General features: G+C 46.9%; 1 protein-coding gene across 3 annotated transcripts in view; it reads right to left on the reverse strand.

The window, feature by feature from the left end:
* LOC136675517 (protein CASP-like) overlaps positions 1–14458 on the reverse strand; it is a 163898-nt gene that overhangs the window by 56196 nt on the left and 93244 nt on the right. The gene's annotated exons all lie outside the window — the stretch shown is intronic.

Consider the following 14458-nt stretch of genomic DNA (forward strand, 5'->3'; position numbering starts at 1 on the left):
GTGTGTGTGTGCATACACCCTACAACCACGGTGGGGAGACACACCGTACCAACTTTCAACTCGCACTTCAACTAACAACACACACAAGAGCCACCTTACCACAGCACTTATTCCAGCTCATTAGTCACCATCACGTCTCTCTCTCCTTCCTTTTCTTCTTCCACTCTACCTCGCACGTCCACGTCTCTGACAAACTTCCATGGAGTAAAATCATTAGGGAGTGGAAATACCACCACACTTAATACACCTACTGCGAAAACTATTCAGTGTTCTGCTAAAGGGAACTGACAAACCAAACACCCACAAAAGCACAGTCCAAGTGCCCACTGACGTTCGCTGGGGAAAGCCTTTATAGACGTTAACACAGGCTGGAGTCAGTGTCACGCAGCCCTAATGCAGGAGGATGACCCCTAGTGAAGTGTTACAGAAAAGTGTTTATGAACTCGCTCATTGCAGTCAGGAATGTCCAGAAACTTTCAGCTAAAACCACCATTGAAAAGTTGTTCAAACTTTAATAATGTTTACATACCACATCAAACTCTTATAATCCGTCAGCTCTGCTTTCCATGGGATGAAAACCTTTAATAAGGATTCGACTGAAAGGACCCCGTAAAGTGGTTTTCTGTATTTTTGAATATCTGAATACATTTGACATTAAAACTACCTTGAATCTCAAAGTCAAACAATACCAAGGTCAGAGATTCTACAGAGAGAGAGAGAGAGAGTGAGAGAGACAGAGAGAGAGCGCAAAAAAGAAGGGAGAGAGAGAGCAAGAGAGAGAGAGGGAGAGCAAAAAAGAAGGGAGAGAGAGTGAGAGAGAAAAAAGAAGGGAGAGAGAGCAAAAAAGGGAGAGAGAGAGAGCAAAAAAGAAGGGAGAGAGAGCGAGAGAGAGAGAGCAAGAGACAAAAAAAGGGAGAGAGCAAAAAAGAAGGGAGAGAGAGAGTGAGAGAGAAAAAAGAAGGGAGAGAGAGAGTGAGAGAGAGAAAAAAGAAGGGAGAGAGAGCGAGAGAGAGAGAAAGAGAGAGAGACAAAAAAGGGAGAGAGAGAGAGAGAGCAAAAAAGGGAGAGAGAGAGAGAGAGAGCAAAAAAGAAGGGAGAGAGAGAGAGAACAAAAAAGAAGGGAGAGAGCGAGATAGAGCAAAAAAGAAGGGAAAGAGAGTGAGGCAAAGAGGGGGGGAAGGGAGAAAGAAAGCCAACGAGTGTGAGAGCGAGGAGAGAGAACGAGGCTCAGAGAGTGCGTGAGTGAGAGAGTGACAGACAGAGGGAGAGAGAGGCAGATGAATGGAGCGCGTGCGAGGGGAACCTGAGGGTGTAAATGCGACTCATAAGCCCCAATTTCCTCTTTCCTGGCCGGCTGTTTGGCAGGACGCGGGGGATTAGGAGAGCTCCTTTAGAGGCACAGAGCAGGAGGTGGGGGCTGCACAAACCTCTACACAACCTATCACTACCCTACACCTACACACACACACACACACTATAATAACAACTAAAACAAAACCCTTATTAACTGTTCGACCAACCCGAAATGTATCTTGAGCCCTGTAGTCCTCCAATGTGGGGAACAGTGAATAGTGGCCTAGAAAATGACATTGGAGCACCATGTTGAACACTATTATAAGGAACAGAAACTTCCCCTAAACCACTTTTCCTTTCATTGGAGCACTACATAATAAATATCTATATTACTATGTACACTACTATACTAATCCCTATTTCGGAGGAGTGTACAGGGGGCGATTCTCTGTTATAGGCCATTACAGCTAATCACTATTCCCTACATAGGAGCACTACAAAGCACCCTAGGAACAGACGACACCTTCATAAAACAATGTTAGAATAAGTATATACCATAGTTGCACTTGGTTTTAAAGTACATTGCATTGTGGGAGTGTAAGAGTTAGGGCTGTGCCATATCGTATGGTTTCGCAATAATATCGCCATAATTTTTAAAACGATAAAAACAAATCAATATCGTGATATTAGTGATATTCAGACTTGTTTATGTAACGATGTCATGCAGTTACCCATAATACGGCATACGTTCTTTACACGAGTCATTTAACCACAGTGAAGTACGGTGGAAAGTGGCTCTGAGGTGGAGGAATTTGCTCCAAAAAAGTTGGGTTTGTTTACAAAATATCAGATGTACAATAATAACCATGGTCTTAGAAACGAAAGAAGCTTTTAATATTGCTATTATATTATTCATTCATTATCTGTAACCCTTATCCAATTCAGGGTCGCGGTGGGTCCAGAGCCTACCTGGAATCATTGGGCGCAAAGCATGAATACACCCTGGAGGGGGCGCCAGTCCTTCACAGGGCAACACAGACACACTCACGGACACTTTTGAGTCGCCAATCCACCTACCAACGTGTGTTTTTGGACTGTGGGAGGAAACCGGAGCACCCGGAGGAAACCCACGCGGACACAGGGAGAACACACCACACTCCTCACAGACAGTCACCCGGAGGAAACCCACGCAGACACAGGGAGAACACACCACACTCCTCACAGACAGTCACCCGGAGCGGGAATCGAACCCACAACCTCCAGGTCCCTGGAGCTGTGTGACTGCGACACTAACCTGCTGCACCACCGTGCCGCCCTGCTATTATATTAAACATATTTAATTAAATATAATTCATATTAATATAACATTGATGTTTTTTTTTTAATATCGCCAAGCACAGGGGTCCTTGACTTTGATCTGTTCCTACGTCGCGTCGTAAACTGATTTTCGGTGTAAGTCGGAACATACGTACATACTGTACGTAAATAACATACTGTAAGCACTGATCCTATCCTAACACCTATCCTCCTCGGTCCTGAGCCGCGTAACCGCGTATTCTTCCGCCGGCGCCACGCACACCACACACGAAGTTCACGTTACGACGTTTACGGCGCAAAACCACTTAAGTCGAAACAAGGCTTTACACAGTAAATTGGAGATGTGTCATAACCACGAAACATCATAACCACAGGACCTCCTGTATATCGTTATCGCCTACATACAGTGAAATATCGTGATATTATTTTAGGGCCATATCGCCCACTGCTAGTAAAAATGTTAGCCACTATTCTGTGAAATGTTATTAAATATATCAAGGCTCCAAACAACAAGCACAGTTATGGATACAGCCGCAGCTATTTATAAAAAATAAAGAAGATGTGGGTTCATTGATAACCTCTGCGTTCCGGTTCCAGTTTTGTCTTCTCCAAATTTTAGCATTCTAGTGAAGCAAGATTCTCAGAAACACAAAAAACAATGCGGTGAACTTCTGAAAAAAAAAAAAAAAACCCACCAAGGAAACCAAGCTTTTTGGGAAGTTGGTATTAACCATTTCCATGGCTTTTTTGTAGAAAACACAGTCTGCAAACTTCAACCTGACACTGGACATTAAGGATCCACTGAATTTAACCCTCCCCCCCTCCACCTCCTCCTCTCTCGCTTGCTTTTCTCTCTCCCTCTCTTTTTTTCTCCCTCTCTCATATCCTGTGTAGTGCTGGCCAAATCCTCCAGGGCCGCTACGACATTTCTCAGATTTAGACCATTAGACTTTCATTTCCCTCTGCACCCATCCCCCTCTTTTTCCTCATCGCTGCCTCTCTTCATAACACCCAGTTGGTTTTTTGTTTCTCTCTCTCTCTCTCTCTCTCCCGTACTCTCTCTCTCTCTCTTTGCCCTTTCAGAGTACCAGGGTTTTGCTTTTATGTGTGCATGAGAGAAAACAGAAAAAAAAGACAAGAGACAGAGAGACTTATTATGCCTGTATGTGTCGAGAGAAGGGGGGGTGGGCATTGCTATTCTTCACATAGTCTCTTTCCTCGGGCCTCATCCTGCCACACTCACTTTCATTCCTCCCCCACTTTCCTTTCTTCTAAGAAGACGATCCTGTCATCGTACCTGCCTCTCGCTATCTGCAGTTGCTTCAGCGACACAAGCTCATACAGCGTCTTATTTAAATGTAGTTGCCTCTGAAGTTTGCTTCTATAGTTTTGCACTGGAGCGACCACAGAAGTCAATCTGGGCCTTAACAACTCGGTGTGTTACAGGGGCAAGTCATTTTTTACAAATGCTGTGTATTAACAGAGTGCCTACTGGTCAGTTACAGCAGCCTCACAGGTCCAGTGCAACACCTTTGACCTTTGACACAAACTCTTTGGGGTAAATAAGCTACACTTATCACTTTAAAGAAGTCGATTTCACCACCAAAATGTGGCAAACTATGTTTATGAAGTATCCAATAACTTTGTACTCCATGAGCCGGCTGTTTATGTTGCATAAAGAGGGTCCTCCACAAGGGGGCGGCCATGTTTAAAACCGTTGCTATACACTGAACCTCCAAACGCCCAGGTCACTAGGTGTTTTAATAAAAACAAAGAGAAATCACAGGAGACACTGCTTCTTTTAAGCCTTGTGGTCTCAAAGCTAGTTCAATAAATACTGAACAGTCCTAATCTTAAGAAGTTCTTAGGTATGTAGTATTCTGACCAACCGCATGATCTTTTCCTCCTGTTAGTTGCTGAGATTTGGATTGAAGTTATGGCTCTGAAGGAGAGCACAAAGAAGGGCACGGACAAAGGCCTTCAGAAGAGTCCAAGTTCAAAGCTGCTGGGAGGAAAACGGACAGAAGGACGGGAAAGAGGAGGTGTGTGTGGGGGGCGGCTTGGTCTGCCCAGATGTGCACTGCTGTTGAACCCTGTGTGATCCTCTGGGAGCCATGTTCATATCTGTGTGTGTGTGTGTGTGTGCGCACACACAGGGGGGAGCCCTATAGGATCAGTAGCGGCTCCCTGGCTCTTAATGATTTAGCAGAGGCGGCCTATAAATAAAGAGAATGTGGCAGGGGCTCTCCTTCAGGGACGTCTGGAGGAATCACCTCCACTCCAAATGAAGCTCATAACTCTCACTGACCTAATACACACACACACACACACGTATACAAACACAAAGAAACAGCAGGAGGTCTGTCTCACAAAGCAGGATTTCTTGCTTAGCCAGCTAACTGTAAGCTTAGTTCGATCCAACTCTGGATTTTGTGTCTTGATGGTAAATCACTTTTTAATGGCAACTATCACCAGGGCAACTAAGTCTGCAACTAATTCCTGCTCAAGGACAGGTTAAGTTATGGTGATAAACAACTCGTGGGTTAATGTGAAATCCTGGGGGCAGTGAGGTATTAAGGAACAGGATGATTTAGGGCATGGTGGCACAGCAGGTTAGTGTCGCAGTCACACAGCTCCAGGGACCTGGAGTTTTGGGTTCGATTCCCGCTCCGGGTGACTGTCTGTGAGGAGTGTGGTGTGTTCTCCCCGTGTCTGCGTGGGTTTCCTCCGGGTGACTGTCTGTGAGGAGTGTGGTGTGTTCTCCCTGTGTCTGCGTGGGTTTCCTCCGGGTGACTGTCTGTGAGGAGTGTGGTGTGTTCTCCCCGTGTCTGCGTGGGTTTCCTCCGGGTGACTGTCTGTGAGGAGTGTGGCGTGTTCTCCCCGTGTCTGCGTGGGTTTCCTCCGGGTGACTGTCTGTGAGGAGTGTGGCGTGTTCTCCCCGTGTCTGCGTGGGTTTCCTCCGGGTGACTGTCTGTGAGGAGTGTGGCGTGTTCTCCCCGTGTCTGCGTGGATTTCCTCCGGGTGACTGTCTGTGAGGAGTGTGGTGTGTTCTCCCCGTGTCTGCGTGGATTTCCTCCGGGTGACTGTCTGTGAGGAGTGTGGTGTGTTCTCCCCGTGTCTGCGTGGGTTTCCTCCGGGTGACTGTCTGTGAGGAGTGTGGTGTGTTCTCCCCGTGTCTGCGTGGATTTCCTCCGGGTGACTGTCTGTGAGGAGTGTGGTGTGTTCTCCCCGTGTCTGCGTGGGTTTCCTCCGGGTGACTGTCTGTGAGGAGTGTGGTGTGTTCTCCCCGTGTCTGCGTGGGTTTCCTCCGGGTGACTGTCTGTGAGGAGTGTGGTGTGTTCTCCCCGTGTCTGCGTGGGTTTCCTCCGGGTGACTGTCTGTGAGGAGTGTGGTGTGTTCTCCCTGTGTCTGCGTGGGTTTCCTCCGGGTGACTGTCTGTGAGGAGTGTGGTGTGTTCTCCCTGTGTCTGCGTGGGTTTCCTCCGGGTGACTGTATGTGAGGAGTTGGTGTGTTCTCCCTGTATCTGCGTGGGTTTCCTCCGGGTGACTGTATGTGAGGAGTTGGTGTGTTCTCCCTGTGTCTGCGTGGGTTTCCTCCGGGTGACTGTCTGTGAGGAGTTGGTGTGTTCTCCCTGTATCTGCGTGGGTTTCCTCCGGGTGACTGTCTGTGAGGAGTGTGTACTAAGGAGTGTACTAATCGATGTAATCTTGCCTGTATGATATTAATCAATGTTTCTTTTAATTCTGTTAAAATGTCCCCCAATGTGTGTCCATGTACTGTCCCTTTAAAACCACACTATATCATGTGACTCTGCCCCATCCATTCTGCCAAACAAAAGCAACATGGAGGAGAACCTAAACTCTGAGGCTGACCGAGAGGCTCCAGCAGCTTGTCCCCGACTTTATTAAAGACAACACTGAACATATAGTCAGATGTAAACTCAGAGGAAAAAAATCTATCCCAGCTTTAATACTGGAGCACATTTAGAGCACAGGCCTCAACAATGTCATTAATCGTAATCAAGGTAAAATGTTCAATTAATCGTGACATTGGTTTGCGCTTATATCGCCCAGCACTAGGCTGATTTCTAGCTTTGGGCTGTGAAACACAGGAACTATGTTCTCAGGTGTGATGAAGCTACATTGACAATCTTAGGGATGAGTTGGAGTGACTTGAAAAGGACTGCAGTGGTTCACCTCCTTCAAGAAGCGAAACTCATCCTGAAATCCAGCTCTTAACCTGAATCCCACCCTGGAGCAGGCGGTACAGGCAGCGTAGATCAGCATGGTGATGTCGCCGGGTAAAAAGGGATTCACTGTCTTTGAGACAGAAAATCCAGGGTTAAATTTAACTGGCTAAGTTTGAAATCCGGTTTCATGATATAGGCCCCTGGAGTTCTATAAGATCAAACACACACTCTCTCTCTCCCTTTTTATTTTTTGGTCAAGGCCGACTAGCTGCACTGGAGCCCAGCAGCTCCCAGGCACTGCAGCCACTCACAGAGCAATCGATCAATATGCCATTAATCTTTAAAGGAGACAAAATGGCCAACACACGCTCAGACTACTGCTCTTCCCCTGACACACACACACACACACACACACACAAAGAGAGAGAGAGAAAAATAGAGAACTGAGTGTGAGTCTGCCAATGTTTCTGAAAAGCTTGTCCATCCTAGCAACAGTAGCTATGAAAGATTTGTGGGTGGAGCAGAAAAGGGTGTCATTTCCACCCTCTTCTCGCCTTCACACACCTCCTGGGCTGTGTCTGATCTGATCATGGCAGGGCTATATCCACCCGGCAGTGTCCAGTGTTGAGCAGCGTTAATATTAAACGACGGTTAGACCAGCCTCTTCTAAAAATACTGCGTCCACACCGCGGCTCTGCAGCTCTCTGCCCAGTGACAGGAGGGAGACAATGCTCCGTGTAACGGGGGGAATAAATAGAACAGTACACACTCGTGAGGAGGGGGAGTGGGGCACTGACCTGTTCAGAGCAGTGTGTTGGGGTGTGTGTGAGCTTGATTACACACGTATGGGCGCACACACACACATGCAGGCACACACGCAAGGCCCAAGGCAGATACACCACTAGGAGGAGCATCTGTCGTGACAGCTCAGGCGAAAGGAGAGAGAGGGGGGGGGGGGGAGAGAGAGAGAGAGAGAGAGAGAGATTTCTAATGCATACCTTAGGCAAACAGCTACAGGACTGTGCAAAAATCAGAGACCAACCTGTATTTATTTAATATTTATTTAACCCCAGCTTGATGTCCTTTTGTGTCCATTTCCGTTCCAGACTAAAGCCTTCTAACAGCAGCTCCATATCCTTTCAGACCCATTGTGTTGAGTTGTCTCCTTGTGGAGTTGTCAGTGGAAGGGTGAACAGAAAAACTAGGGGTTTGTTTTGTTAGCTCTAGAGTGAGATTTGAACTTCATTTTCTGCTGCTCTCTCAGTTCTGGAAAGTGTTCTCTTTTCCACTTACTTTTCTTCGACTTTTGATTATTTTATATCCTTAGAAATATCTCCTGAAATTAATAACTTGTTCTTTATATCCGTTTCCACTGGGAATTAAATAAATTAAAGCAGGTTGTACAACGTCGTAATAAGAATTACACCTGGACTCCTGTCTGGGTTTAGACAGCCCAAGGCTGAGTGTGTGTGTGTGTGTGTGTGTGTGTGTGTGTGTGTGTGAGAACAGTGACATTCCAGAAGCTGTGTGTTGGAAGAAAACCTAGTTGAGGTGAGGGGTCTCAAACAAACCATGAAACCAATCAATCATTTCCATTATCCACACACACAGACACTCTCCCTCTTTTACGCACACACTTCCCTCTATGCAGTCGGCCACGGAGGAGGAGAGTGAAAGTGAGAAAGACGATGAGGAAAAAAAAGAGAGAGGAAAAGAGAGAAAAGCTATTGATCTATTTAGTTATGGATCGATGGAACATCTTTGCTAATGGACAGACATTACAGGTTCTGGACGGGGAGGAGGGGGAGGTACAAGCGACAAAAACAGTCTAAACTGGGCTTGTATGTGTGTGTAGAAGAGTGTTGGACAATTAATTTGACAGACAATGAGCGTTATACCGTGAGGGGAAACTGTAGTCATTGGTAAATCTGGGTCAACCAGGACCTGAAAAAATTCTGTATCCAACGTCAGTTTACCTTGTCTGTTTTTGGACATTAAATGACAAGGCTGTATTTGTGTTGATGTCGTAAGTCCTGACACCTCTCACCACCACTGCCAAACATCTCTCTGCAATGACTTCTGTTACAACAACTGAATTCTGAAGAAGAGTGTGCCCTTTCAATCATCCATTATGTGTAAGCGCTTATCCAGTTCAGGGTCACGGTGGGTCCAGAGCCTACTCGGAATCATTGGGCGCAAGGCAGGAAAACACCCTGGAGGGGGCACCAGTCCTTCACAGGGCAACACACTCACACCTACGGACAGTTTTGAGTCGCCAATCCACCTACCAACGTGTGTTTTTGGACTGTGGGAGGAAACCGGAGCACCTGGAGGAAACCCACGCAGACACAGAGAGAACACACCACACTCCTCACAGACAGTCACCCGGAGGAAACCCATGCAGACACAGGGAGAGCACACCACACTCCTCACAGACAGTCACCCGGAGGAAACCCACGCAGACACAGAGAGAACACACCACACTCCTCACAGACAGTCACCCGGAGGAAACCCACGCAGACACAGGGAGAACACACCACACTCCTCACAGACAGTCACCCGGAGGAAACCCACGCAGACACAGGGAGAGCACACCACACTCCTTACAGACAGTCACCCGGAGGAAACCCACGCAGACACAGAGAGAACACACCACACTCCTCACAGACAGTCACCCGGAGGAAACCCACACAGACACAGGGAGAACACACCACACTCCTCAGAGACAGTCACCCGGAGGAAACCCACACAGACACAGGGAGAACACACCACACTCCTCACAGACAGTCACCCGGAGGAAACCCACACAGACACAGGGAGAGCACACCACACTCCTCACAGACAGTCACCCGGAGGAAACCCACGCAGACACAGAGAGAACACACCACACTCCTCACAGACAGTCACCCGGAGGAAACCCACACAGACACAGGGAGAACACACCACACTCCTCACAGACAGTCACCCGGAGGAAACCCGCACAGACACAGGGAGAACACACCACACTCCTCACAGACAGCCACCCGGAGGAAACCCATATCAACTCTTTATTTTATTCGGTCACTGCCAATTCCAGACTGGTAAGTTATGGGTTAATGTTAAGGTCTTACCAATCATCTCACAAAGAGGCAGAGTCCCAACAGTGAGCATCACCATAAACTGAATTTGTGAACTCCTGAGGAGTGTGTATGGGGGTGGGGGGTGGGTTGGGCGAGGGAGGTCAGTGCTGATGGCAATTTATTGTAATTATCCTTCAAATAAATCTTGCTGTATTTTGGCGGAGAAACACATCCGTTCTCCAGGCTTGAGGTCTGAGAGCCTAATGCAGTATTTCAGAGCGTCAGTTCACAAGCTCTCTGTTATTGAGTTACATTTCTCCACTTAGGGCAAATGAACAGTGTGGGATGTTATTCACGTCACTGGATTCTGACATCGCAGGCAACAGTGGTTTCTGTATAAAACCGTATAGAACATATTCACATCTATTATCAAATATTTATCAAATATCGGTTTTGTTAATAAATGGTTGAGCTCGGATTATGAAGCCAGATTGATTCACAAGAGTCTAAATATGGAGAGATTCACTGTGTGTGTGTGTGTGAGAGAGAGAGAGAGAAAATAAAAGTGTGTAACTGCGCTCTTCCCAGAACTGTGACGGGGTGTGTGAGGTTTTCTTTGAAACGAGCCCTCTCCGAGCCTCTTACTGTTCAAAATCTCTGAGCTCCCATAATCCCATAGCTGGCCCTGTCCAAATCCCCCCTCCATCACCACCACCACCTCTACCTCTATCTCTCTCTCTCTCTCTGCATCAAAACTTCAGAAGGCTTTATCTACAGCTCATGGCGGATAGGAGAGAAAACAGAGGCTTTTGTGAAACAGATAGCATGCGCTGCGTTCCGCAGGACGCCAAATCCACAGCAGATAATGCATGCACTTACTGAGTGCGCGTGCAAGAGAATGTGCCGAATCGGAGGGTATCAGGCTCGCTAAGCCCAATGTGCTGCACGCTTAGGCTTATATCTGCCTCGGACCATGCTACATGTGTGTTAGCGCTGTGCGCTGCATAGACAGCATAATGTTGTTCAAAATATCAACACACTGATTAATAGTATTAATATTATTTACCCAAAGCCCCCTGACAGGACTCCCCAGTCACATGACACTGTAAAGTGTGAAGACTAACACATGCTTTCTCATTGATTTGAACCTGCTGCCTTTGCAAGTTTGAGTTAACGCTAACTCTTCTGCTAGCTTAGCAAACCAACTGCAATTAGCATTAGCTGGCAAGGCACTGGGAAAGCAATGACATAAAACTAATGATACAGACTGGAGTGTAACATTCAGTGCCCCATTGGCTCAGGCTATTTCCACTGTGAAAAAAACGTCAACAGTGAACTAATATTCTATATGTATACGAACCCTGTGGGTTCTGGTTTCGGTTTTGTTCAGGGTTTAGGTTAAAATAAGAGTTCAGAGAAATAGTACAGCCTGAAACAGCAAAGGAACATTCTGGAATAAACTAGTTTGTCAGAAATAGGTGAACGTAAACAGCACAAACACCTGGCAAATATTATGAAACTTTAAGGGGCGGAGGGGGGGCAGTTTGCGTCCAAATTTAGGCCTGGAGTGTACACCAAAAAAAAAAAAAAAGACTGGAGAAAGGACAGATGCAGGAGAGTAAAAGTGCATGGCTAAAAAGAGGAGGGGAAGAGATGGAATGATGCAGAGAGAGGGAGAAAAAGAGCGAAAGAGAGGTGGAGTGTATGAGCGCAGTAGGAAATGTTTACTGGGACGTGTTTCTCAGCGGCAACGCAATTAGAGCCTGAGGGAGAGAACAAGGGCTCATTGAAGAGCGGCAAGACCCTCCCTCTGTTTGCCTGGCCTGTAAGAGTGTGTGTGTATGTGCATGAGTGTACTTCATGTTTATTAATGAAGGAGGAGGAGAGTTTGCTGTGGCAACTGTGTGTCAGACACCAAATTAACACAGAGAGAGAAAATGAGGGCATTACCCCACCTTGCATACTAAATCAAGCACAGACACACAGGGAAGAAAAGAAAGGGAAAGAAGAAGGCGATGATAATGAAGAATAATGAAGAAATAGAAAGGCAGGGAGAAAACAAACAAAGAAAGAACAGAAGGAAAAAGGAAAGAATTAACTCAAGAAAAGAAAGAAAAGAGATGGAGGCCTGTTCGAAGTGAGGTGTTGAGGGAGACATGACGAGGTTTTATCAGAAACTGGATGCTTTTGCTCCCCGTGTGTTGAAAAAAGTATGATTTTGAGAGTTAAAGGCATATTTAAAACATTTAGTCACAAAATTTGAATTAAAGTTTGGTGTGTTCTCCGTGTGTGTGCGTGGTTTTCCTCCGGGTGACTGTCTGTGAAGAGTGTGGTGTGCTCTCCCTGTGTCTGTGTGGGTTTCCTCCGGGTGACTGTCTGTGAGGAGTGTGGTGTGTTCTCTCTGTGTCTGCGTGGGTTTCCTCCGGGTGACTGTCTGTGAGGAGTGTGGTGTGTTCTCTCTGTGTCCGCGTGGGTTTCCTCCGGGTGACTGTCTGTGAGGAGTGTGGTGTGTTCTCTCTGTGTCCGCGTGGGTTTCCTCCCACAGTCCAAAAACACACGCTGGTAGGTGGATTGGCGACTCAAAAGTGTCAAGAGTGTGTGTGTGTGTGTGTGTGTGTGTGTGTTGCCCTGTGAAGGACTGGCGCCCCCTCCAGGGTGTGTTCCCGCCTTGCGCCCAATGATTCCAGGTAGGCTCTCGACCCACCGCGACCCTGAACTGGATAAGGGTTACAGATAATGAATGAATGAATGATGTCATTGGTAACGCCACTCATTAGCGAAGACTACCCTAATCACACACACAACCACCAACCAAGGTGTGTGAGGCAAAACATGCCTCCTCAGAGACAGGTGAAACCAAATATCACTATTTATACTACAGTGATACACTATACACTAACTATAACTATCACTAGTATAACACTGGACAGCCCCACACACTTGGAGGAGAACACTCACTGTCTGGAACAGTTCTGTCCACTAAAACATGCCGGCGCTGACTAGCTTTGTGCTGAGTGATGTGGGAGAAAATGGGCCATCTCACCCACACAGAAAGAGATGTCAGCTGTGCTCTCAACACAGCAAAAGGAAGAGTGGTGAACAGATCCAGGACCAGCTGATGGGAGTGTGCTGGAGCTGAGAGAGCTGTGAAAGAGAAGTTGGACTGGTCCAGAATTAGCTGATGTGCTGCAGAGCTGCGTGTGGCACTGCTAGCACTGTGGGTTTGAACAACTATAATTATGTTTGCCAGTAAGCTGGGTGGTACACGCCTTGAAATAGCCCTGGGGCATTGGCAGCGGCTAGACCACGCATTCCTGGGTGACAGGCAGACAAGGAGGGCGGCCTGACCACACACACACACACACACACACACACACACACACACACACACGTGAGCTAAAAAAAAATTGATGAAGCCACACAATCCTGATATTTCAAGTTCTATTTCTGGCCTCAATCTTTTAACATCTTTCCACACTGTATTCATTTCTACAGGTAAAGATATCACTACATCAGTGAACAAGGGATCAATGCAATGTACAAATCCACGACAGCAATGGAATAAAGTACAATTACACTCCCGAACTAAAGGTACAAAACGCTCCTGAGACAGTGTTCATTAAACTGCAGCTTCTTTTAAAATTTAAAGTCTGTTTAGATCCAAGATGGCCGAGCTTTTACCACGGCAGCTCCCAAATTAATAAACAGCTTAGCATTCATAATGCTAACAAACCCACGCAGACACAGGGAGAACACACCACACTCCTCACAGACAGTCACCCGGAGGAAACCCACACAGACACAGGGAGAACACACCACACTCCTCATAGACAGTCACCCGGAGGAAACCCACGCAGACACAGGGAGAACACACCACACTCCTCACAGACAGTCACCCGGAGGAAACCCACGCAGACACAGGGAGAACACACCACACTCCTCACAGACAGTCACCCGGAGGAAACCCACGCAGACACAGGGAGAACACACCACACTCCTCACAGACAGTCACCCGGAGCATGAATCGAACCCACAACCTCCAGGTCCCTGGAGCTGTGTGACTGCGACACCTACCTGCTGTGCCACCGTGCCGCCCCAATAGGGCTTCAACTAATGATTATTTTTATATTAATTAATAATTTCCTGCCATGTTCCTGCCTTGTGCCCAGTGATTCCGAGTAGGCTCCGGACCCACCGTGACCCTGAACTGAAAAGCGGTTTCAGGCAATGAATGATCATTTCTTTTCTTGAATATTTACAGGGAGAATGCACATCTTGCCACAAACTCTGCTTGTTTATACTTCCTGTGTTGGGCCTACTGCATCATAACAGTTGCACATGTCTCCAGTGACAAACAGACTGAATATTCAACAGTGTTAAAGCGGAATAAAAGTCCAACTAATGAAAAATTTAATTTTTTAAATATGAGAACTGATGTGTTGTTCTAGACCCTCACCCGATCAGGTCACTCAAACAGTGGTGACCATGTTTAAAACAGATTTTACATAATCCCTGACACCTTCAGGCCACTGTGTGTCAGTCGAATGGCTGTTTCAGAGCATGAAGAAGCAACACTCAGGAAAACGACTGATTATTCCTT

This window comes from Hoplias malabaricus, chromosome X1 (genome assembly GCF_029633855.1).
Source record: "Hoplias malabaricus isolate fHopMal1 chromosome X1, fHopMal1.hap1, whole genome shotgun sequence".
NCBI classification, from domain to species: Eukaryota; Metazoa; Chordata; class Actinopteri; order Characiformes; family Erythrinidae; genus Hoplias; species Hoplias malabaricus.